The sequence below is a fragment of the Symphalangus syndactylus genome, chromosome 5 (genome assembly GCF_028878055.3).
Source record: "Symphalangus syndactylus isolate Jambi chromosome 5, NHGRI_mSymSyn1-v2.1_pri, whole genome shotgun sequence".
Classification (NCBI taxonomy): domain Eukaryota; kingdom Metazoa; phylum Chordata; class Mammalia; order Primates; family Hylobatidae; genus Symphalangus; species Symphalangus syndactylus.
This window is the reverse complement of record NC_072427.2, coordinates 135,929,618-135,954,893: the sequence shown is the minus strand read 5'-3', so window position 1 is coordinate 135,954,893 and position 25,276 is coordinate 135,929,618. Positions and strand designations below refer to the sequence as shown.

At 35.8% G+C, this 25,276-nt stretch overlaps 1 long non-coding RNA gene across 4 annotated transcripts in view; it reads right to left on the bottom strand.

Moving 5' to 3' along the window:
• LOC129483283 (uncharacterized) overlaps positions 1-24,732 on the bottom strand; it is a 32,414-nt gene extending 7,682 nt beyond the window's left edge. For 2 of the 4 annotated variants that reach the window (XR_010121244.1, XR_008658004.2), the window contains exons 1-5: positions 23,803-24,732; positions 21,781-21,879; positions 20,603-20,704; positions 19,864-19,982; positions 353-602 (exon numbers count right to left, since the gene is read on the bottom strand). This is a non-coding gene — a long non-coding RNA (uncharacterized lncRNA). Of the gene's footprint in view, positions 1-352; positions 603-19,863; positions 19,983-20,602; positions 20,705-21,780; positions 21,883-23,802 lie in introns of all 4 variants that reach the window. The other 2 variants (XR_010121243.1, XR_010121242.1) reach the window with 2 other exon arrangements.
• Between the last annotated feature and the right edge of the window lie 544 nt (positions 24,733-25,276).

Sequence of the window (25,276 nt, the reverse complement as noted above, 5' to 3'; positions counted from 1 at the left end):
TTTCCTAGAAACTTGTTGAATGGCTTTGACCAAAATGCGGATAGTGATATGGACAATAATGTCCAGGCTGAGGTGGTCTCAGATGGAGATGAGAAACTTGGTGGGAACTGGAGTAAAGGTCACTCTTGCTATCATTCAAGATATGACTTGGGTGCTGTTAAATGTATTCAGTTTTATGTATTCACAAAGATATGGTTTGGAATTGGAATTTATGTTTAAAAAGGAAGCAGAGCATAAAAGTTTGGAAAATTTGCAGCTGAGAGTGCTATAGAAAAGATAACCATTTTCTAAGCAGAAATTCAAGCCAGCTGCAGAAATTTGCATAAATTATGAGGAGCCGAATGTTAATTACCAAGACAACAGGGAAAATGTCTCCAGGGCATGTCAGAGGTCTTCATGGCAGCCCCTCCTATCACAAGCCAGGAGGTCTAGGAGGAAAAAATGGTTCTGTGGGCCGGGCTGAGGGTCTTGCTGCTTTGTGCTGTCTTGGGACTTGATGCCCTGCATCCCAGCAGTGGCTAAAATGGGCCAGTGTACAGCTCAGGCCATTGCTTCAGAGGGTGCAAACCCCAAGGCTTGGCAGCTCCCACATGGTGTTGAGCCTGCAGGTGCACGGAAGTCAAGAATTGAGGTTTGGGAACCTCTGTCTAGTTTTCAGAGGATGTATGGAAATGCCTGGACTTCCAGGCAGAGGTGTGCTTCAGGGGTGATCCCTTTATGGAGAAACTCTGCTAGGGCAATGTGGAAGGGAATTGTGGGATGGGATCCAGTCTATCATTGATGGGCATTTGGGTTGGTTCCAAGTCTTTGCTATTGTGAACAGTGCCGCAGTAAACATATGTGTGCATGTGTCTTTATAGTAGAATGATTTATAATCCTTTGGGTATATACCCAGTAATGGGATTGCTGGGTCAAATGGTATTTCTAGTTCTAGATCCTTGAGGAGTCACCACACTCTCTTCCACAATGATTGAACTAATTTACACTCCCACCAACAGTGTAAAAGCGTTCCTATTTCTCCACATCCACTCCAGCATCTGTTGTTTCCTGACTTTTTAATGATTACCGTTCTAACTGGCGTGAGATGGTATCTCATTGTGGTTTTGATTTGCATTTTTCTAACGACCAGTGCATAAATTAGCATTAGTTGTTTATAACAGGGATTATAATAGTAATATCTGGATTCTACATGAAATTAATTTTGTAAAATGGTAGTAATACAAATTATTTTAGTGTTCTTTAGAGCATCAAAGAGCTCTAAAGAAGAGCAATGTTGGAAAAATTTTCGGGAGAAAAAATATCTCATTTTTTAGTGGACTACATAAACAGAGAATTATATGTCTACAGAATCTCTGAGTCTCACTGTTGTTTGAATCCTTCTGTGATGTCAAAGTATGGTTTTCAAAGGTTAAAAGGTGACTTTCTTATAAAAATAAGCACATGCCCAAAATCTATTTAACACTTTAGTGAACCAGGAGGGTGAAGCTGTTTCCAAAAAAGTATAGAAGAAACAAAAGTATTTATAGTGACTGAATAAAAGAATGGTTGTAACATCATACACAAGACTAAATAATGTCTTATATGACAGAAGAAGAAAGAGAAGGAAGAGGAGGAGTAATGGTGGGTTTCAGACACCAATTGCATGTCTGCAGGAGAAAAATTATTAGCATTGCTATCAATATTAGACATGCTAACATCTACCCTTTGTGCGATGTAAAATAGCCTAATCAATAGTAAGTAGCAATTCAGTACAAGTGATCATAATCAGGTAATTCTTGAGTGGGCTTGTTGGACAGTGCTTCAGTATGACAGTCTCCTTTTGTGATCCTAAATAAACTGAAGATTTTTCTTGATCAAAAAAATAAGTTTGTCCGAGTATTTTGTCAAGTTACAGACATAGAACCAAAGATAGTACATAACTTTTGAATAGTCTGCTCCACAATTGTTTTGTTTTGTTTTAAATAACTCTTATTTGTTCTTCTATTCTGAGGCTGGGGAAAAAAGACATTTGTTTTTATCAGGTTACATATGTACTACTTATTCATGTGTATGAATTCTACTGTTTTAAGGTCCCAGAATCTGCTAAGAGTCCGATCAGCAAGGAGTTGATATTTTGTGTCACCTATGAGGCTGTGATCTTGTAATCTAAATGAGGTAGCAGACCAGTTTCCTGGGAGAGCTTTTTAGACTTTGATTCCACATCTGAGTTACAGCACTTGTTCCTTAATGAAGGGCTTATAGTTCTGATTGAATTGGATTTATTCTCAAATATGGGAAAATTGTCTTGTACATGATCTTGGCTGTACAATTGATTTGTGCAATGAAATTCCAATTAAAAAAGGTTTCTATTGAAGCTTGAAAATAACAACCGTGTCATTAAAATTAAAAGGATGTAGTAAAACCATTTTTTGTGAAGTAGTAAAGAAAATACTCTTTAAAATGTGTTTCATTTCAGTCTGCAAAAGCATAATCTAATAAGTTGAGGCTTAAAGATATGCTAATGATAACAGTGATTCATATAACAGTCATACATATCGATAATATTGCAGACAAAACAACACATACCTGGACACACAATAGATTTTATTCATCCGTTTATTTAATACTATGCAGTTAATTATTGTCCTTCTTGATCTTGGGTCAGTAGTGTGCTTTCATAAATTTGGTGGCTTCTAGAGTTTTAAAAAAACCAAACTACTGACTCAATTGTCAGGTATTGTCTTTATAGTCATCTAAGTGGTACCACCTTAAGTTCCAAAGCCTGCACTTCTGAGTCTATTCCTCAGGTTGAAATTTAAAAACATATGATACATGTCCTTCTGGGAGACTCTGCGACTGTTTTACTTAATTGAAGAACAAATCTCTGGCCTAGAGCAGAGCCTTCCGATAAGTATGAAAGAAAAGCATAAGCTACCTATTGATGATATAACTGAAAGACTGGGTTTAATTTATTGAGTATCCATCACCATCAGAATGGAGAAGAGGAATATTTTCCATTAAGGTGCATACATAACTGTGTCATGAAAATTTCATCAGTTTCCCCTAATGGTTGAGTAAGATATGCTTTTATTTTTTAATAGAGAGATGCTCCTTCCTCCTCACTCATCTCTTTAGAGTGTGTCTTCCTTCCTTTTTTTTTTTTTTCTTTTTTTTTTGAGATGGAGTCTCGCTCTGTCCCCCAGGCTGGAGTGCAGTGATGCCGTCTCAGCTCACTGCAAGCTCCGCCTCCTGGGTTCACGCCATTCTCCTGCCTCAGCCTCCCCAGTAGCTGGGACTACAGGTGCCCGCCACGACACCTGGCTAATTTTTTGTATTTGTAGTAGAGATGGGGTTTCACCATGTTAGCCAGGATGGTCTCGATCTCCTGACCTCGTGATCCACCCGCCTCGGCCTCCCAAAGTGCTGGGATTACAGGCGTGAGCCACTGCACCCAGCCTAGAGTGTCTTCTTGAAAGTATTACTGTCTTGACAAAAGGCCCAATCTTTTGACTTTACAATGCAAGGTTTTGGCCTTCTGACCCTTGGAACTATAAACCCTTGCCTTCAGAATTAGTTCAGTGGCTCTCTCAAGGTATACATGACATAATCACAGGTATCGCAGTTAAGTCTTAAGAAGATATGAAAAGTTTTAATTGTCTATTTTTCAACTTTAGCATGTAGTATGTCTCAAATTCTGTCCAGACTTTGTAGACACTTTTGGGCTACCTTTACACACATATAAATCTGAAATGCTGATTCACTGGTACCTTTTGTTTTTCCTCTTTTTTCAATATTGGTACCAAAAGTCTTTGATTGGCTCCCTAAGGGTTTTTAGGCCTTTTGATTTGCTCTATGAAGGATAAGATGTTACCATATTTACAAGCTAACAAATTAGCCTGCCAAAGTTCAGGGGTTGCTGGTAGAAGACACAAGACTTCTGGGTCAGAAATAAAGGACTGTTTCTTACTCACAACAAAGCGAGCAGTATGATCTGAGCCAGCAGTTTTAGTGAGATGGGATTTTTCTTCTTAAAATGCAAGCACATTTAAAAATATTAGAAGTTTTGTCTTTGTTTTCTGAGAATATTAGAATCATGTTTGTGTTTATTACTTTTTTTTTTTTTTTTTTTTTTTTGAGACAGAGTTTCACTCTTGTTGCCCAGGCTGGAATGCAGTGGCATGATCTTGGCTCCCCGCAATCTCCACCTCCCAGGTTCAAGCGATTCTCCTGCCTCAGCCTCTAGAGTAGCTGGGATTACAGGCATGCACCACCCCACCTGGCTAATTTTGTATTTTTAGTAGAGATAGGGTTTCTCCATGTTGGTCAGGCTGGTCTCAAAATCCTGACCTTAGATGATCTGCCCACCTCGGCCTCCTAATGTGCTGGGATTACAGGCTTGAGCCACTGCGCCCAGCTTGTTACTTACTATGTAAGCACAAACCTCATTTATTTTTAGAGGCCTTGTATTTAATATATTAATACCCTCTAGAGTAAGAAAATACTTCATATATAATGAAAGGTCAAGGATTTTACCAATTATAGACAGACACACGAGACTTTCTAACCTTAGTCCATAACGTTAGATACAGGTCAAAATTCAGCAATACACACACACATGCACACACACACACACAGACACACACACATATCACTGGTCCAAATTCCAAGGTACTTTACTTCTTTCTAATGAGCATGAAATATTTTCTTAATTGATTTACACTTATACATAGATAAGTACCTATCAACAATTAATTAGCAATTTCCTCTGTTATCTATATTCAATTCCCTGATGTTACCAAAGGGTTGTATAACTCCAAACTTTACAAATTGAATGACTTTGTAAGACATGGAATTGTAAGATGTTTCCTATTTATGAAGTAAAAATTCAATATTGAAAGCTACACTGAACACAGTCTCCAGTCTGACAAACACCACTAGTTTGTTCATAACAATATAAATAGAGACTATTAGGGGTGGAGCAAGATGACAGAATGGAAGGTCCTACCAATCATCTCCACTGCAAGGATAACAGTTTGACAACTATCTACACAAAAAGCATGTTCATAAAAACCAAAAATCAAAGGAGCACTCCCAGTACCTAATTTTATCTTCATACTACTGAAAGAGGCACTAATGAGGTCCAAAAACACAGTCTTGCAGTGCTGATGCCACTCCTCTCCTATTCCCCAGCAGCGGCAGAATGGTGTAATATGGGTGGCAGTTTTGGTGCAGAAAGCGTTTTGGTGCACTGGGGAGAAGGGAAATGACAACGCACACATTGGATTTATGTAGTGCAGACGTTCTCAATCTTTGCTGCATGTAGAATCACCTGGAGAGCTTTTTACAAAAATATTCATGCTTGGGACACACCATACCGCATAAATCAAGAGTTGCTGAGGATAGGTCTCAAGTATCAGTATTTCCCAAAACTTTTTCACATAGTTAAATGTACAGCCAATGTTTAGAAATACTGATACAGTGAGGGTTTCAGCTTCTAGACATCCGTATATTTGTCTCTGATATTTCTCCCAAAGTCTTCATATACTTTAAAACAAATTGCTACTATGTCATGTTTTTAAAATAAGAGGCTTAAAATATATTCACAAAATTTTTCACTCATTTTTAAAGAAATATGTTCTGCTAATATTTGGAAAACTATAGCTAAAATATATCTCGGCAGAATATAAGGGTATGTTCCACATGCTGGTCTGGGCGTATAGTAAACTAGACTCCCATATTGGTTTATGCCAGTGTCTTTAATGTGTGATGGTGGGTGCAAGTGTGTAGGTGAGGGTTGGAAGAGGATGCAGGCTAATGTTATTTCAAAACTGAAAGCAGTTTTTCATATAAAAGGATGATATATCCTTTCTTAAGGAAAAAATGTGTTGTTAATTGGCCTGCGGGTTATACAAAGGTACGGTAAACATCTTATTCTGGGATGAGAAAGTTTAAGACAATAAAATGTTCTCTCAAGAACAAAAATGCAAAGGGTTAATTTTACTCTTGGAAGAGTTTCCAGAAATCCCTCTCACACACACATTTTTTGGTGGATATCTGAGAGGGGTGTTCTGAATTCTTTGGTGGGGAGATATAGAGAGGGAGGTATAGTGGTCCTTGAAATAGGATAGCTCTGTGGAAGCACAGTTGAGAATTGAGGGTACCTGTGGGGTAGCCCAGTCTAAAATCTCTCATATACTCAATCCCATTTCAAGATTTCAAGTGTTTTATTTTTTTGAATGTGTGTGCATATGCTTCTTACCAATAAAAATTTGGGTTTCTGTATGCAAACCTTTAGTAAAATCTTGCTAAACCATGTGAGCTGGTCATCCCTGTGCTTTGTGGAGTTAGGGAATATTCTGGGCCCATGCTTGGAAAGCAGGGCCAAAGTGGACGGCAGCAACTGCCTCAGGAAAAAGTTCCCAGGAAGCAAGATAAGATGCAGAGTAGGATGGAGATGTGATCTGGCATAAGGAGCAAGGCATGGTAGAAGAATAACTGGAATGATTCTGGAACTGGAAAACATTCCTCAGTGGTTCTAGGAATACCTAGGAAAACAGTGTTCTAAGACCAGACATTCAGTTACTGAGGATTGATGCTATTTGAGATAAAGTGAAGAGTGGCTCCTGACAGCTGAAGAAGAAGAGACAACTGGATTGTAATAGGAAAAAAACTACCTCAGCTTTATAAAAACAACTATTTATTCTATTAGTCAAGAAGCATACATTAATTGTATTAATTGCATGTGTTGATAAATATTATATACTTATCAAATATATATATATAAAAACTGGGCCAGCTATCAAAAATTTTCTTTAATGAGGCATAGCATTAAAATAATAAATACATAGTGAGGTACTTTGCCAGGCACTGTACAGATGCAGCTATTAATTATTATCTGCAACGGTAAGTCTTTGATGGGAAAATCAAAGACTTTTGTATTTTTAAAAGTACAAAACAGATTATCCTATATGAGGTGTGCATTTTTATGTTTTAGTTTTATAAAGTTTTTTCTTAATTGTCATTTTCACATGTAATATTTCCATTCTATTTCTGGATGCAATTAAATAAAGGAGATTTATTTTGAAGCTGATCCGTGGGGAATCCCTTTTAGCAGGATGAGAGCATAATGAGAGGAGGTTAAATAGCCAAGACAGCCAGTGCAGCTGAGGATCATCAAAGATCAGCATAGGAAGGAAATTCAGGATATAGAAGCCATCTGGCCAGAGGTAATTTAGCAAATTCTCAAAAGGAAATCTAGCTTTTGTTAACTTCAGTTGCAACACATAACAGAAATGTTTGAAACTCTCTTAATAAAATGAGTGATTCAAGATTCTATGGGAGGATATCCTGTAATACTGTCTTTAAACATATTGGGAATTTCCCATTCTCAAATATCCTTAGGTAAAACTAAAAATGAGCTATTGCATGCATGACCCTGTAGCATATTCAGTCAGCATACACATTATGAGCGCACTTTGTCTAGATGATATTTGGAACAATGAAATAATAACCGAAGTACTTATTGCATAGTTGAAGTTTTGTTATTATGATAACCCTATATTAGATATGCTCATTTATATTCCCTTTGGTTTTGGTCTTTACCCTTGTTGTCCTGCCAAGGCCTCTCTTTTCTTGTATTTATCCCAGGCTGGTCCAGTGTTGGAACTGACATTCTCATTAACATTTCTGGTAAAATGTGAGTAATTGCCAAAGAAATTATAAAATTCAAGCATTCAGTGTTATAGATTTTCATCCAATCTTTTAATTATATCTGAAGATGTAACGCAGTTGGGTTTACAATTTGAAGACCTAAACCTTCTTGGATTCCCTAAAATAATTACATTTTTTCTCAGCAAATATTCGCTGAGTACCGCTATGTACCAGACGCTGTTTTACATACTGGAGATAAAGCAGTGGACAATAAAGAAGAAAACAAGATATACTGCCCCTGTGAAGCTTATAGCTAGTAAATGTGTATATCTATATCTTTACGTAAAAATATTGTAGTAAAAATCAAAATTTTTAATATAATACACAAGAATGAACACACACACACACACACACACACACACACAAACACACACACCTGTATAACAGAAAAAGGGCATTGGTGGTCCTTGAATTGGGAATTTAAAAAAAGGGTATGTATTAAAAAGGATTCTTGAGAAGTTGACAATTGAACAAAGACTTAAAGAATTTGTTTAATGTCTCAGAAGGCTGTTGTATGGGAATGCTAGAAGGGATTTGAACAATAGTTTGTTTTAATACATAAATTGATAGAATCCTAAAAAAAAGGACACAGCTAGTTGATATAATGACATATAATTCTTCAGAGAATGGAAGCCTTCCCAGTAGTGGGAGGGTTAGAAATTAGTTGTTTGATCTAAACTATCCATTCGCTTGCTTTAAAGTAAATAGATACAGTTGTGGTTACTCATAGAGAATTCTAGATAAAATAACAAGTTTTAAAAATAGATACATATGAGAGAAAGGGAAAGATGACCAAATAGAAACTTCCACTGATTGCCACCTGCCACAGGAAAATCAAATTTGTCAACTATCTATGCAAAAGAAAGCACCTTCATAAGAACTAAAAATCAGGTGAGCAATCACAGCACATAGTTTTAAATTCATATTGCTGAAAGAGGCACTGAAGAGGGTAGGAGGGACAGTCTTGAATCACCAACGCCTCCCCTTTCTCTTTCCCCAGCAGCAGGCATATGGTGTGGAGAGAGAATCTATGTGCTTGGACCAGGGAAAGTGCAGCAGTTGTGATACTTTTCATTGAACTTAGTGCTGCCCTGTCATGGTGGAGAGCAAAACTAGGATGAACTCAGCCAACACCCACTCATGAAGGGATCATTTAGATAAGCCCTAGGCAGAGAGAAATCCCACATCCCAGCATCAGAACTTGAGTTTTGACAAGCCTAGCCACTGTGGGATAAAGTGCTCTGGGGCACTAAATAAACTTATAAGGCAGTCTAGGCCACAAGGACTGCAACTTGTAGGCAAGTCCTGGTGCTGTGCTGGGCTTGGAAATGGTGGACTTGGGCAGCATTCTACCTAGTGAGACATAAACTAGGTGGCTAAGGGACTGTTTGTGCTACCCTTGCCACAAACGCAGGCAGCACAGCTCACAGCAACGGTAACCCCTTCCTTCTGCTTGAGGAGAAGAAAAGGAAGAGTAAAGAGGACTTTGTCTTCCATCTCGATTACCAGCTCAGCCACACTAGGATAAGGCACTGGGCAGAGTCGTGAGGTTCTCATTCTAGGACCCAACTCTTGGACAACTTTTCTAGATACACCCTAGGCCAGAAGGGAATCCTCTGCCTTGAAGGGAAAGACCCAGTCCTGGCAGAATTCATCATCTACTGACTAACAAGCCGTTAGGCCCTAAATAATCAGTGCTGATACCAAGGTAGTACCCTGTGGATCTTGGATAAGACTCTGAGACATACTGCCTTCAGGTGAGACCCAGCACATTGCCAGATATAGTGGCTATGGTGAGACTCCTTTGGCTTGAGAAAAGCAGAGGGAAAAGTAAGGGAGACTTTGTCTTACACCTTAGGTACCACATTGGCTACAGGGAGGTAGAGAATTAAGCAGGATCTCGGGGTCCTCAATTACAGGCCTTGCTTCTTAGATGATATTTCTGGACTTGCCCTGGGCTAGAAAGGAGCCTACTGCCCTGAAGGGAGAGTACCAGGCCTGGTAGCATTCACCACGAGCTGACAGAGGAGCCCTGGGACTTAAATGAACATCTCTGGTAGTCTCGCAGTAGTCCCCATGAGTCTACAGTGGTGGCGCCCACAGGGAGAGACTCCTATCTATGAAAAGGGAAGGGAAGAGTAAGAAGGACTTTGTCTCATGGTATGAGTTCCAGCTTAGCTGCAGTAGAAAAAGTACCAGGTAGGTTTCTAAGGAGTTTTGCTCCAATTCCTGGCTCCCAGATGGTATCTTTGAACCCACCAATGACAGGGGGATCTCACTACCCTAAAGGGAAGGACACAAGGCTGGCTGGTTTCTCCACATGATGTTTGTAGAGCCCTAGGGCCTTGAGTAAGCCTATGCAATAGCCAGGTAGTGGTTACAATGGGCCTTGGGTGAGACTCACTGCTTCAGGCCTGATCCAATGCTGTCCTAATGGTGGAGGCCATAGAAGTGCTTGTGTCCCCCTGCCCAAGTCCAGGAGGCACAGAGAGAGAGACTTCATTCATTTGGGAGAAAGTAAGGGAAAAGGACAAGAGTCTCTGCCTGGTAACCCAGATAATTCTTCTGGATTTTTTCCAAGAACCCCAAGGTGATACCTCTATGAGTGTATAAGAACCAAAGCATTACTGGGCTTGGGGTGCCCCCTAATGCAGAAACAGCTTAGATCACAACACCCAACTCCCTCAAATACTTGGAAAGCCTTCCCAAGAGGAGGGTTACAAACAAGCCCAGACTATAAAGACTACAATAAATACCTAACTCTTCAATGCCCAGATGAAAACCCATAGGAATCATGACCATCCAGAAAAGCATGACCTCACCAAAATAACTAAATATGGCAGCAGAGATCAATCCCAAGGAGAGAGATATGTGACCTAACAGACAGATACTTCAAAAGTGCTGTTTAAGGAAACTCAAAGACATTCAAGATAACACAGAGAAGAAATTCTGAATTTTATCAGATAAATTTAACAAAGCAATTGAAATAATTGAAAAGAAGCAGAAATTCTGGAGTTGAAAAATGCGATTGATATACTAAAGAATATATCAGAGTCTCCAACCAGCAGAATTGATCAAGAAGAAGAAGGATTAGTGAACTTGACAATTTGAAAACACACAGTCAGAGGAAAAAAAAGAAAAAGAAATTTAAAAATGAAATATGCCTAGAGGATTTAGAAAATCACTTCAAAGGGACAAATCTAAGAGTTACTGGCTTTAAATAAGAGGCAGAAAGAGAGAGAGAGAATGAGAATATTCAAAGGGATAACAGAGAACTTTACAAACCCAGAGAAAAATATCAATATATAAGTACAAGAAGGTTGTAGAACACTAAGCAAATTTAACCTAAAGAAGACTACTTCAAGGCGTTTAATAATCAAACTTCTAAAAATAAAGGATAGAGAAAGGATCCTAAAAGAAGCAAGATAAAAGAAACAAATAACATGCAATGGAGCTCTAATACATTTGGCAGCAGACTTTTCAGTGGAAACCTTACAGGCCAGGAGAGTTTGGAATGACATATTTAAAGTGCTGAAGGAAAAACACTTTTACCCTAGAATAGTATATCCAGCAAAAAATATCCCTCAAACATGAAGAAGAAATAGAGACTTTCCAAGACAAACAAAAGCTGAGGGATTTCATCAACACCAGACCTGTCCTACAAAAAAAAAAAATAAATAAAAAATGCTGAAGAGAGTACCTCAATAAGAAAGTAAAGGAGTTAATGAACAATGAGAAATTACTTGAAGGTACAAAACTCACGGTTAATAATAAGTACTTAGAAAAACACAGAATATTATAACAATGTAATTGTGGATTGTAAACTCTTCCCTTAGGTAGAAAGACAAACAGGTTAATCAATCAAAAATAATAACTACAACAACTTTTCAAGACATAGACAAGTATGAGAAAACATAAAGAGAAACAACAAGTTAAAAAGCAATGGGATGAAGTTAAAGTGTAGAGTTTATTAGTTGTCTTTTTGCTTGTTTGTTTTTTATGTAAACAGCGTTAAGCTGCTATCAGTTTAAAATAATGGGTGATTATATAGTATTTGCAAGTCTCATGATCACTGCTAATCAAAAAGCAAACAACAGATACTTAAAAAATAAAAAGTAAGAAATTAAAACATACCACCAGAGAAAATCACCTTCACTAAAAGGAAGACAGGAAGGAAGGAAAGAAAGAAGATAAGACTACAAAACAACCAGAAAACAAATAGCAAAATGGCAACAGTATGTACTTCTTTATCAATAATAATATTAAATTATAATCAACAATGGGCTAAACTATCTAATCAAAAGACACAGATTGGCTGAATGGATATAAAAACAAAATCCCATGATCTTTTGCCTACAAGAAACACACTTCATCTCTAAAGATACATATAAACTGAAAGTAAAGGAATGGAAAAAGATATTTTAAACAAATGGAACCCAAAAAGAGCAAGCGTAGCTATACTTATATTAGACAAAAGCGATTTCAAGATAAAAACTATAAGAAGAGACAAAGAAGAAATCCCAATACAATAATAGCTGGAAACTTCAACACCCCACTTTCAGCATTGGACAGATCCTCCATACAGAAAAGCAACAAAGACACACCAGACTGAATCTGCATTGTAGACCAAATGGACCTAATAAATATTTACAGAACATTTCATCCAGTGGCTGTAGAAGGCACATTCTACTCCTCTGTGCAAGAGTAGACCATATATTAGGTTAACAAAACAAGGTCTAAAACATTTTAAAAATTGAAATAATATCAAGCATCTTCTCTGACCACAGTGGAATAAAACTAGAAATCAATAATGAGGAATTTCAGAAATTATACAAACACATGGAAATTGATATGTTTCTGAATGACCAGCGGGTCAGTAAAGAAATTAAGAAGGAAATTTAAACATTTCCTGAAACAAATGATAATGGAAACACAACATAGCAAAACCTATGGGATACAGTGAAAGCAGTACTAAGAGGGAATTTTATAGCTATAAGTGTCTACATCAAAAAAGAAGAAAAACTTCAAATAAACAACCTAACAATGCATCTTAAACAGGAAAGCAAGAGCAAACCAAACCTAAAATTGGTAAAAGAAAAGAAATAGTAAATATTAGGTCAGAAATAAATGAAATTGAAATGAAGACAACCACACAAAATCAACAAAGTAAAAACATGCTTTTTTTTTTTTAAAGATAAATAAAAACAAACCTTTAGCTGGACTCAGAAAAAAAGACAGAAGACCCAAATAAATGAAATCAGAGATGAAAAAGGAGACATCACGATGGATACTGCTGAAATTCACAGGTCACTAGTGGTTACTGTGAGCAATTATTTATACCAATAAATTTGAAAATCTCTAGGAAATGGATAAATTCCTAGACATATACAAGCTACCAAGATTGAACCATGAAGAAATCCAAAACCTGAACAGACCAATAGCAAGTAGTGAGATCAGAGCTGTCATAAAAAGTCTTCTAGCAAAGAGAAGCCCAGAACCCATGACTTCACTGCTGAATTCTACCAAACATTTAAAGAAAAACTAATACCAATCCTACTCAAACCAAAATATAGAGGAGGAGGTAATATGTCCAAATTCATTCAATGAGGCCAGTATTACCCTGATACCAAAAACAGAAAAAAAAAGATCAAAAAAGAAAACTAAGGCCGATATTCCTCATCAATGTTGATGTTTAAATCCTCAACGTAATACGAGCAATGTGAAATCAACAACACATTAAGAAAATAATTCATCATGACCAAGTGGGATTTATTCCAGGGATGCAAGCATGGTTCAACATATGCAAGTCAATCAATGTGATACATCATATTAACAGAATGCACGACAAAAACCATATGATCATTTAAATTGATGCTGAAAAGCTATTTAATAAAATTCAACATTCATTCATTAAAAAACTATCAAAAAGTGGGTATAGAAGAAACATACCTAAACATAACAAAAGCCATACAGAACAGACCCACATTTAGTATCAAACTGAAGGGGGAGAAACTAAAAGACTTTCTCTAAGATCTGGAGCATGACAAGGATGCCCTCTTTCACCACTAGTTTTTACCCAATAGTACTGGAATGAATTTTCTGTCCCATTCTTCTAGCTTATATGATATGCTCTTTTGTACCTTGAAATTATTTCCATATTAATCCATATTAATACATGCATAAAGTATTTGCTTGTTCTTTTTTATTTTTGGCAATTGCAAAATATTCCATTTTATGAATATACCATAATTTCTTTATTGATGGAAATTTAGGGTGTTTATTTTCCTATTATAATAATGTTACACTGACTAATCATGTGCATATGTAATTTTGCCTGTGTAGTAGTATATGTCTAGGACAAATTTCTGGGAATAGAATTATGGTTCCAAAGAGTATACACATTTGAATTTTGATCATTGCTGCCAACTAGCCTCCGTAGTAGGGATTGTGTAATTTACTGTCTCACTATAAACTCATGAGGGCTCCTCTCTCTACAGCCTTGCCAACACAGTGTATCTTGAATTTTAGCTTATCAGGTAAGTGCAAATTATTATATATATTATTATATTATATTATATATAATTATATTATTTATAATATATTATATATTATTATGTTATTTATTATTATAATATATTATATATTATTATGTTATTTATTATTATAATATATTATATATTTTATATTTATTATTATAATATAATATAATATATTATTATAATATATTATATAATATATAATATATATATAATATTATAATATATTATATATTATAATATTATATATTAATATATAATGTATTATTATATTATATATTATAATATATTATATATTATAATATATATTGTTATATTATATATTGTTATATTATATATTATTATATTATATATTATTATATTATATATTATTATACCATATATTATTATATTATATTGTATATAATATATTATATTATACCATATATTATTATATTATATTGTATATAATATATTATATTATATTTATAATAATATATAATATATTATATAATAATATAATATATAATATGTAATATATATAATAATATACATTATATTATATAATATATATATAATATAATTTGCAGTAAGAGTTCTAAGGAGTTGTTGGTTAAGGGTTAGTAGAAGTATGACTTCAGTTTGACAGTAAAAAATGGCTGGGACCTGAATAAACATAAAAGAGGAGACAGGGCATTTATGGAGCATAATAATATACAGAGCAGATGGTCAGTGGAAGGAAGGGTGGAAGGAAGAAAACCATCTAAACTAAAATATGCCATAGTGACAAAGAAGACAAAATGATAAAAGGCTTATTCAGGGAGGTCAGCAGGATACTCAGGGAAGACTATATCTGCCAGTGTTCTGGTCTTTGGATATTTTTAAATCCTCAACTACAGCTTTTTAAAGTTCTAATTGAGACGTAGCCATGAATTAAGGGGAGTTGAGTTTTACGCTGAACAACCCTAAATTTTGCCCCACTTCTGCTTATTCTATTGATGGTACCCTATAATTATGATGCTCATTGTGCCTGTGTCTTTGATACCTTCAATTTTGATTCTACGTTTTCTGTTTTTTTTTTTCATCTTGCTAATAAATATCATGAGAAGGGGACTATTTGTGGCCAGCTTGGTGGCTGGCTACTGCAAACATCAATGACTGTTACATTTTCCAATGCACAGTAGTTATTCATGTAGCCCAATGCCAGTATTGTTCTTATTCCATTCTTGGCCAGTTTTCAGCTGTGTCTTTGTTTGAGCTTTTCCACTTACCTAAAATGTCATCCTTTCTCTTCTGACCCTACCCAAAACCTCCTTAGCATTCAAGGACTAACAGTCAGTATACACACATTGATTAATACTCTTTTCTCCCATACTTATGTGCCTTGTATAATTTTGTAGTATTTTATGCTTTCTCATCCTATAAACTGTTTTCCCTCCAACTACATAATACGTTTCTCATAATCAGAGATCATTTCTTATTTTTCACTTCCTATTCAACACATGCTAGTTAGTCAAATGATTTATTGATTCTTTTACCCAATATTTATTGAGCACTGACTGTGTTCATTGAAGGGCAAATATATTTGCATAATGAATACAATCCTTTACAACTCAGTCCTCAGTCTTCTTTTCAGCTCTCCTGATCTTCAACTTTTTATCTACCTTTAGGCTCTAGCCTTGATAAATTTCTCACCCAGTTTCTGACATATCACAGGTTGTTATTACCACACTTTTCCATTTGCTGTTCCCTGTTCCCATGCCGCCTCCCCCCACATATTTATTAGGCCAGCATCAGTACCCCCTTAGTGCTTTGCTTATGCCTCTTACAGCAGATAGGCCGGATGCTCTTGCATTTCACTAGATGCATTTCTGAAGGTCCCAGAAACCTGTCTTATTCATACTTGCGTACTCACAGCACAGCAATCAGAGAGTGCAAGGAAGGTGTTGTATCAATTCAGGAGTTATTACCAAAATAGAGAGGCAGAATTGAGGAGAAGAATCCTGTATTTTGAAATCTGGGGATAAAGAAGCTTTCAAGAAAAATTTGTGGTGAATATGAATGAGAACTCAAAAAGTGTGAAGAAAAATGAGAATGGATGAAGACCTTTGAATTTGACAAATAAGATGCCATTAAAATACATGTGCAGTAATAAAGTATTGCTACTGAAGAACTGAATATAGCTCATTCATTTAAAATTTTTGGCAATAAAAGGAAAGAGAAATACAAGAATTACATAAAGATGTCAACATTAGCAAAGGGAAAATATTCTTAAGATAAGGGTGATGAATTTGTTGATTTTAACATCTTCACAAACTTTCATTAGTAGTTACTTTGCATGTATACTTTTTCCATACCTTTGAAGCAAGTAAGAAAAAATATTATATTAAGATATATAAGAAAAATAATACTTAAACATTGTCATTTGCTGCTATGCCACCTTTGTTTCTTAATGTAACATAACACATCCTGGTCTGAGTTACTGTCATTCCACAGAGTTATGTTTATGAAGTGCTGCCTAATAAAATATTTCTTGTTTGTTTTAATTGTTCTCATTAAATTTAGCTCATTCTTCAACACATATCTTAAATTTCACCACCTCCATGAAGTCTTCATAAATACCTCTAGTTGGAATCCTTAGGCAATCCCTCACATTACCATACTATTTATTTCCATTTCTTAGAGCATAAATAATGGAGTCACTAGTCTCATTGTTTTTAAATTAATAGACCTTATTTTTAAAGCAGTTTTAGGCTTACAAAAAAATTAAACAGAAAGTACAGAGGTTCCCACACGTCTTCCTTCTTTACTCTCCTTTTCATCTATTATTACCATCTTGTATTGGTGTAGTACATTTATTACAATTGACAAATGAAAATACATTATCATTAACTAAAGTTCATAGTTTACGTTAGCATTCACTCTTTGTGTTGTACAGTTTTATAGGTGTTACCCATGCATAATGCCATGTGTACACCATTACAGTATTATACAGAATGCTTTCACTTCTCCCCCCAAACTCTCCTGTGCTCTCTCTCTTCACCCCTCCCTTTTTCCTAACCCCAGATCTTTTTTACTATCTGCATAGTTTTACCTTTTTCAGAATGCCATTGTCTTAGTCCAGTTTCTGCTGCTATATCAGAATATCATGGACTAGATAACTTAGAAATAAAAGAGATTTATTGGATCACAGTTCTAGAGTCTCGGGAGTTCAAGGGCACGATGCCAGCATCTGCTTGGCCATCTGCTGAGGGCCATCTTTTTGCATCATTCTATGGTGGAAAGTGAAAAGGCAAGTGAGTGCACAAGACAAAGAGAAAATAGGGGCTGAACTCATCCTCTTATCAGGAGCCCCCTCCCGAGATAACCAACCCACTCCCACAATAACAGCATTAATCCATTTATAAGAACAGTCCTCATGACCTAATCAGCCCTTAAAAGTCCTACCTCTCAACATTGTTACAACGGGGATTAAGTTTCCAACACATAAACTTTGGGAGGTACATTGAAACCATAGCAGTCATATGGTTGGAATCACACAGTGTGTAGCCTTTTCAGTCAGGCTGCTTTCACTAAGAAATGTGAATATAACTTTTCTCCATGTCTTTTTGTGACTAGGTAGCTCATTTCTTTTCGTCACTGAATAATATTACCTTGCGTGGATGTATCACAATTGTTTATCCATTCACCTATTGAAAGACATCTTGGTTGCTTTCAAGTTTTAGCAATTATGAATAAAACTGGTATAAAGGGCCGGGCACGGTGGCTCATGTCTGTAATCTCAGCACTTTGGGAGGCTGACGTGGACAGATCACGAGGTCAAGAGATCGAGACCACCCTGGCCAACATGGTGAAAACCCGTCTTCACTAAAAATACAAAAATTATCCGGGCACGGTGGCAGGCGCCTGTAGTCCCAGCTACTCGGGAGGCTGAGGCAGGGGAATCACTTGAATCCGGAGGTGGAAGTTGCAGTGAGCCGAGATCAACCACTGCACTCCAGCCTAAGCAACAGAGCCAGACTCCGTCTCAATCAATCAATCAATCAATCACTGCTATAAACATCTGTGTGCAGGTTTTTGTTTGGATACAAGTTTTCAACTCATTTGGCTAAATACTTAGGAGTGTGATTGCTGGATCCTAGGGTAAGACTATGTTTAGTTTCAGAAGAAACTGCCAAAGTCTCTTCCGAAGTGGCTGTACCATTTTCCATTCTCATCAGCAATGAATGAAAGGTCCTGTTCCTCAAAGTCCTCACTAGTGTTTAGTGCTATCAGTATTCTCCATCTTAGCCATTCTAATAAATGTATAATGGTTTTCCATTGTTTTAACTTATAATTCTCTAATGACATGATATTGAGCATATTTTCATATACTTATTCGCCATCAAGTATACTTCTTTGGTAAGATAATTGTTCAGATCTTTTTCCCACTTTTTAATCGGGTGTTTTTTTTATTGTTAAGTTTAAAGGGTTTTTTATATGTGAATATAAGAACTTTATCAAATATGTGTTTTACAAATATTTTCTCCCATATGTGGCTTGTCTTTTTATTCTCTTAAACTTATATCATATTTAATTATTATAATTGAGTATAAGGTCCTGTAGGGTGGGATTTTGTCTTAGAAATGTTTTTGGTTAAATTTAATTAACTTGACAAGTTGAAGTCACATCAGACTTCAACTTCTGCTGCTGTCACAATTTCATCAGCAAAGTGTAGAACAGTTAAGTGCCCAGTTTTCAATGTTTGCCAACGGCTCAGCTATTCAAGAGTATATTTTAATATATAAAAAGATTATTTTTCCCAGTGTGTGTAAGTAAATAAAGGTGAATCATTTTAAGTTTGTAAATGACCAATATTTAATCTGCATGTAAAACTTCCTCATTATATAGTATACGAGATTAATATAATTCATTCAGAAAAACCAAAAGAATTCTTAACTTTTAGCTTATCTTTTTTGTGGTTTTGATGGCTTCCAACAAAATTAGTGAAAATATCTTAACATTAATGTGACCTTTTCCAACAACCAAACTACTGAGTAAGTTTTTGTGGTACACAGGAAGTTATGGTTCTTGGGGTAAAATTCCAGAATGTAAATGTGAAGAAAAACATGATAAAGTCCCAACAGAAAAGACTGAAAAATGTTTCCCAAAATGTCAGTCTTCTGGGATTTACTAACCAAATGAGAGTCCATGCAGTCTAGAAACTTGAAGTCACCTTTCTGAACAACTTGGATTAACCTTATCTTAAAAGTTATAAATTTAGTTATTAGTTTATTAATCTCCTTTCCATTAACAAAATTAGTTTGTTAATTTCCTTTCCTCATGGTGTAGCGTGAGCCAACTGGCAAATTATGTTTTTCGCTACCTTGAAAATGTACAAAAATAATTTGTATTGTATATTAGACTATACATTTTCTGTTTTACTTTTAAAACGTTTTCATTTTTTCCACAACCACTGGTGGAATAGATAAGGCAGTCATTATTTCTCGTCGCTTATCTCACCTATTAGATATCTCTGCCAGAAGGTTCCATGAATCTCAGATTCAACATGATCATTTTTCCCCTGTCCCCAGAATGTGTTATATTTTTGTATTCCCTTAATTAATGACATTAATATATATCCTGTTTTCTATGCTAGAATCTTCAAAGTTTTACTCACCTTCAAACCATCTTCTGATCTCTCTTTTCCTATCTCCAAGGCCATTCTCTATATTGCCTTCTAGTGTATAAATCTGATACAAATCTTTAGCCTCAAACTTTTGGCTATTGCCCAATTACCTACGTGAAGAAATGTAAACTCTTTTTAATGAAATATAAAGCCTTTCTTAAGCAGTCTTTGATAAATCTTTTCAACGTCTTCTTCTCCTCTAAACCAAAGTACAGTCTACATTCACTACATTAAACTCTCGCAATTCCCAGATACGAATTGTTTCTTTGATTAATATCTGCTATTTTTCTGTCTTTTTCTTTCCACCTCAAATGTTTCCTTTTCTGCAAAAGTTTTAAAGAATTTCTATGACATAATTTATATTTTCCTCTGTGTTCCCACATCATCTTATTCCATTGTATTGTAATTACATTTGTTGTTTTCCACCTACACTTTCAGTTCCTTGAGAATGAGAACCAAGCCATTGAATTTTGTGTTTCCATCAACTTTGCACAGTATCTAGCACAGGATTTGCAGTGAACAAAGACTGAACAAATGAAAGACTGAACTAACTAATGAATGATTTGCCAACACTTTGTTTACAATATAAAAAAAATTCTGCCTAAATAGCGAGGCTCTAGGATGAGTTATTTCTTATGAATACTCTATATTTATTAGTATATTTATAAAATGCATATTATTAAGTACAAAGTTCTTTGTTTTTTTTAAAAGTAGCAAAGATGTATAATACCTAAACCCCACCTTCAGTGAGGAATATGGACTCTGGTAGGCAGATCCAGAAATAACAGACTCAAGTCGAAAGTAGTGGGTTCTGTGGCAGGGGTTTGCAATTCTGGGAGTTGAAAGGAGGACAAAATTACTTTCAGCTTCATAAGAAAACATGCCATTTGCTTTACTTATTACACTATCAGTACAATTTAGACAATAGAGTGGGTAAGAAAACACATTTTGTAAAGCATGCAGCAGAAGCAAAGGCTGGAGGTAAGAATGGTTAGATGAATTTGGCATGACCAGATTGTGAAGGACATTAAATGTCAGGCTAAGAAGTCTGACATTTGTTCCATAAATCACAGGGAACTTTTAAGATTTCTGGACAAAGATGTAACATGAATAAGTCTGTCCTTTAGGACAATTAATCTGGGATCAGCAGATAAGATGGACTGGAGAAGGAATAGACTAGTCACGGAGAGAACAAAATAGCAAAGTGTGAAGCACTCTTATTTGCAGCATTTTGATGTAATAGATACTTGTTGCTTTTGCCAGTAACTGCCATACTTTTTATCATCAGAACATTAGTGTTCTGTCCTCCAGAACAGAAATTCTGGAGTTTGTTTTAAGTTAGCCAGAAAGCAGACTATATTTTGATGGACTGGGTGCTGCCATGATGTGGCAGTACTCAGTTGCCGGGACCTTCCTATTGCAGCCTGAATATAGAGGCACTGTAAAGCATATGGAGCCCATAGCTAGATCTTAGTGATATTTTACAAGTCCTAAATCAAGCTCTGCTTTTATATCTTTGGAGTCATGTTGGTTGAAGTCAGTTTGGAGTAGGTTTTCTGCAATCGAAAGAATTTTTGTACACCCATTTGTGTCGCTAACAATCCATATCATTGCATGAGACTAGATTTTGTGGATGAGGCATTTGAGAAGTTTCTTTTCATCCTTCCATCTTAAAGAAAGAACTTAAAATGAAAATAGTTCAAGGTTTAGCCGTAGGCAACAGTGGTATTTAATTCAGTCTATTTCATGAATAACAGTGACTAATAGATAACAAATGATTAATGAAAGTAAAGAGTTGTGTTGAGTTAAATAACATGGTATGCAAAAAACATTTGTAGGCTGTGAAACATAATACAAAAGTTAACTGTTAATACCATTTTTGTATTGATCTAATATTTATTGCCTCACCCATTGCCCATTGGAATTTGAAAAGTCTTTCCGTACACTTCCTGTACACATTCGGTTTCTTCATTGTCATTACACTGACTTTCCTTGTTTGTCCTTCTACTGCTTAAAGTAAAAAAAGAATCAGGTAAAACCCATTTTTTTTTTCTTTAGAGAATAAAAATGAATTCATCTTTTCTTAAAGCCCTTAAGAAAACATCAACCTAACAATGGAGGCCTTTATTGCTGGGTGTTTTTACTTATGATTTATCCCCTTCAAACCTTGGTTTTCTATTTGATTGGCAGTTTTAAAGCATTCTCCACCTTTATCTAACATTGCCCTATATTTTAAAAGTGATTTCAGCCGGGCGCGGTGGCTCACGCCTGTAATCCCAGCACTTTGGGAGGCCGAGGTGGGCAGATCACCAGGTCAAGAGATCGAGACCATCCTGGCTAACACGGTGAAACCCCATCTCTACTAAAAATACAACAAATTAGCCGGGCGTGGTGGTGGGCGCCTGTAGTCCCAGCTACTCGGGAGGCTGAGGCAGGAGAATGGCGTGAACCTGGGAGGTGGAGCTTGTAGTGAGCAGAGATTGTGCCACTGCAAGCCAGCCTGGGGGACAGAGCGAGACTCCGTCTCAAAAAAAAAAAAAAAACAAAGTGATTTCACTAACAAAACAACTTCTAAGCCAACTAAAAAACTTCAATTTGAATTTTAATTTATACTTCACAAAAACACAGTTGCTGAGTGATACCAACAGTGAAAGTGGAGGTACATGGCAGAAAAGAAATAGGCTCAAAACAAGGATACAGCCATTTATAAAACCTTATATAAATATTCCTTTTGGATTAGTCAAAGCTCAGAGCCTTCATTCTTTGAAGTTTAAAATCGGCCAGATTTTTAAAATATATTTTTCAACTTGGGAAATGTATTTTTATTACACAGTTGAAATATTTTCTTTAAGCACGACTTGTCACATCTATTATTTAAGCTTTAAAATTAGCACTTCCTTTCTCTGAAGGAATATTCCATTTCCTCATTTCTTGTCATCTCATTTATTTAAATAACATTTTTTTTTTGTCTGAGTCCCCTGAAACGTTTTAGAATGCCTTTTTTTTAACCATTTGGAATAATCTTTTATAATATTTACCTATGTCCCAGTTATATCTCCTTCACTTAATTGCCAAGGACTTTAAAAGGAACTATTAGTTTCTTCTTGTATATTACTATACACTTTATTCCCATCACTGCTTGAAATACTTATTCTCAGTGCATGTGGAATAAAATGAAAGTGAATTGTTGATTTAGTGTATAATAGAATCCTCTAGCAGTTAGTTAGTTATTTTGTTTATAGCCTATTTTTGTCTCTCCTCATCTCCACCAACCCCATTAAAACACAAGCTCCAGTGGCCAGGGGTGGCTCACCCCTGTAATCCCAGCACTTTGGGAGGCTGAGGTGTGTGGATCACCTGAGGTCTGGAGTTGGAGATCAGCCTGACCAATACAGTGAAACCCCCACCTCTATTAAAAATACAAAAATTAGCTGGGGGTGGTGGCGTACACCTGTAGTCCCAGCTACTCAGGAGGCTGAGACAGGAGAATTGCTTGAACCTGGGAGGCAGAGGTTGCAGTGAGACAAGATCATGCCACTTCACTCCAGCCTGGGAGACAGAGTGAGACTCCATCTCCAAAATAAAAAAGAAGAAAAAAGAAAAAAGAAAACAAGCTCCTTGAGGTCAGGGGTCTTTTTCTATTTGTTATTTGTTTTACTGGAACACAGTTCACTCAAATATTTATGAAGAACACATGATTGAAAGAATAAACAATAGTGAATATAAACATTTGTCATTTTAAAAGCTGAAAGTCACTATACCCTTTAATAAACAAAATCTATAGTGTAATCTCTATTTCTTATATTTACAACCCCAAAGCTATTATTCAGAATACAAATTCTTTAGTAAAACTTGTAAGATGACATAGCCACAGGAAAGCAAACAAAAAGCTTTATTTCTATGCAACTTTATGCATCTGAGTTTACTCACTAAATGCTTTTCTTGATATTTTCTATCTAGTATCACCTGGTCCTCTTCCCTTATTCCTTCTTTATCTTCGTCATCACATCTTTCCTCTGTGATTCTTCTTAATGCTTTTTTTTTTTTTCAAGTCCACTAAATCACAGAGTGCAGATAGGCCATCTCCTCACCAGCTTTTCTACACTTAGAGCAGTTGCCTGAGCGAGAGGCGCTGTGAAGTGTTACAAGAGAAAGAGGGTAAAGAATAATGAAAGCCCGTGAATGGTGGAATATGAGCTGGGTTTTGTTGTGAGCTGGAAAAAAAAATGCACAGTTGACAAAAAGAAAACTCTCTTTCATGATAGCACACCAGGGTAAGGTCTCAATAATGAGAATGAAGCTTTTCATTTATGAGGGTGCTTTCTGAACTGTGGTGTTTAATTCTAGAGTGTCTTTGCCTAAAATCAGCTGATTGGATCCCTTTTATTTGACAAAACGAAATGTGTTCCCACAACTATATTTATATGTTGAAAATTTCGGAAAGAATTAAATATGTATGGACAATCAAACTTACACTTGTCTTAGCCACTTGAACAAGGATAACAATAAGAGACGTACTCTTTGAAAATGAATTTAGGCTAAATCAATTTCCTAAGTTATGTGTTGGAAACCATTTCCCTGGAGTTATTTAAACTGACGTTTCTATAACTTCTAAAATTCAACACACATAAGATTTGCTGAAGGATCATGGCTAAATGTAGATTCTAATACAGTCGGTTTTGTTTGGGGCCTGAGATTTTGTTTCTAATAAACTCCTAATAAGCTTCCAAGTGATTCCAATGATGCTTCTGATTTGCATTTCATACTTTGAGTTACAAGGCTTCAGAAATGTTAGTTTTTTTAAACATTTTTAAAAGGTGATTTATTTTACAATCCCTAATTATTTTATTTTGGTCTTTCTATTTTTTTAAAAATAAATACTTTCAGTTATTTATTATGCTGTTAACTAAAACACATGATGCATCTGATTAAATTTTCAACATTTATTCTTTTGGGATTTTTTTTCTCACTAAACTAAAATGAAAAAAATAGATAAATAGTATAATATTCTAGAGTTGGATGAAAAGATAAGCATGTCTTACCTTTTTGTTTTACAGCCTCTCCACATAAAGACCAGGGAGTTTACCGCAGTTAGTTACTGCCTGAGCTAAGAGTAGACTTTTTCTCTTTCTGTCCTGTCTCCTAGTTTAAGGCACTTTCAGCAAGCCACGTTGCATACAACACTCAGTCATATGTTTTCCTAAATGTAGAGTGTTATAAATCTCCTTTCATTTTTCTCTAGGCTCGTTTTCACCAACATATTCTACTTCCCCTAAGGTAAAAAAGTTGGAACCAGGTTCAGTTTTTGGTTTGATTTGACTGGCTAATGAGCTAAAAAATGTCCATGTTCAGCAACGTTGATTAGAAATGTTTTTCTATTAGGTGTTCGGTTTTCAGAAACATT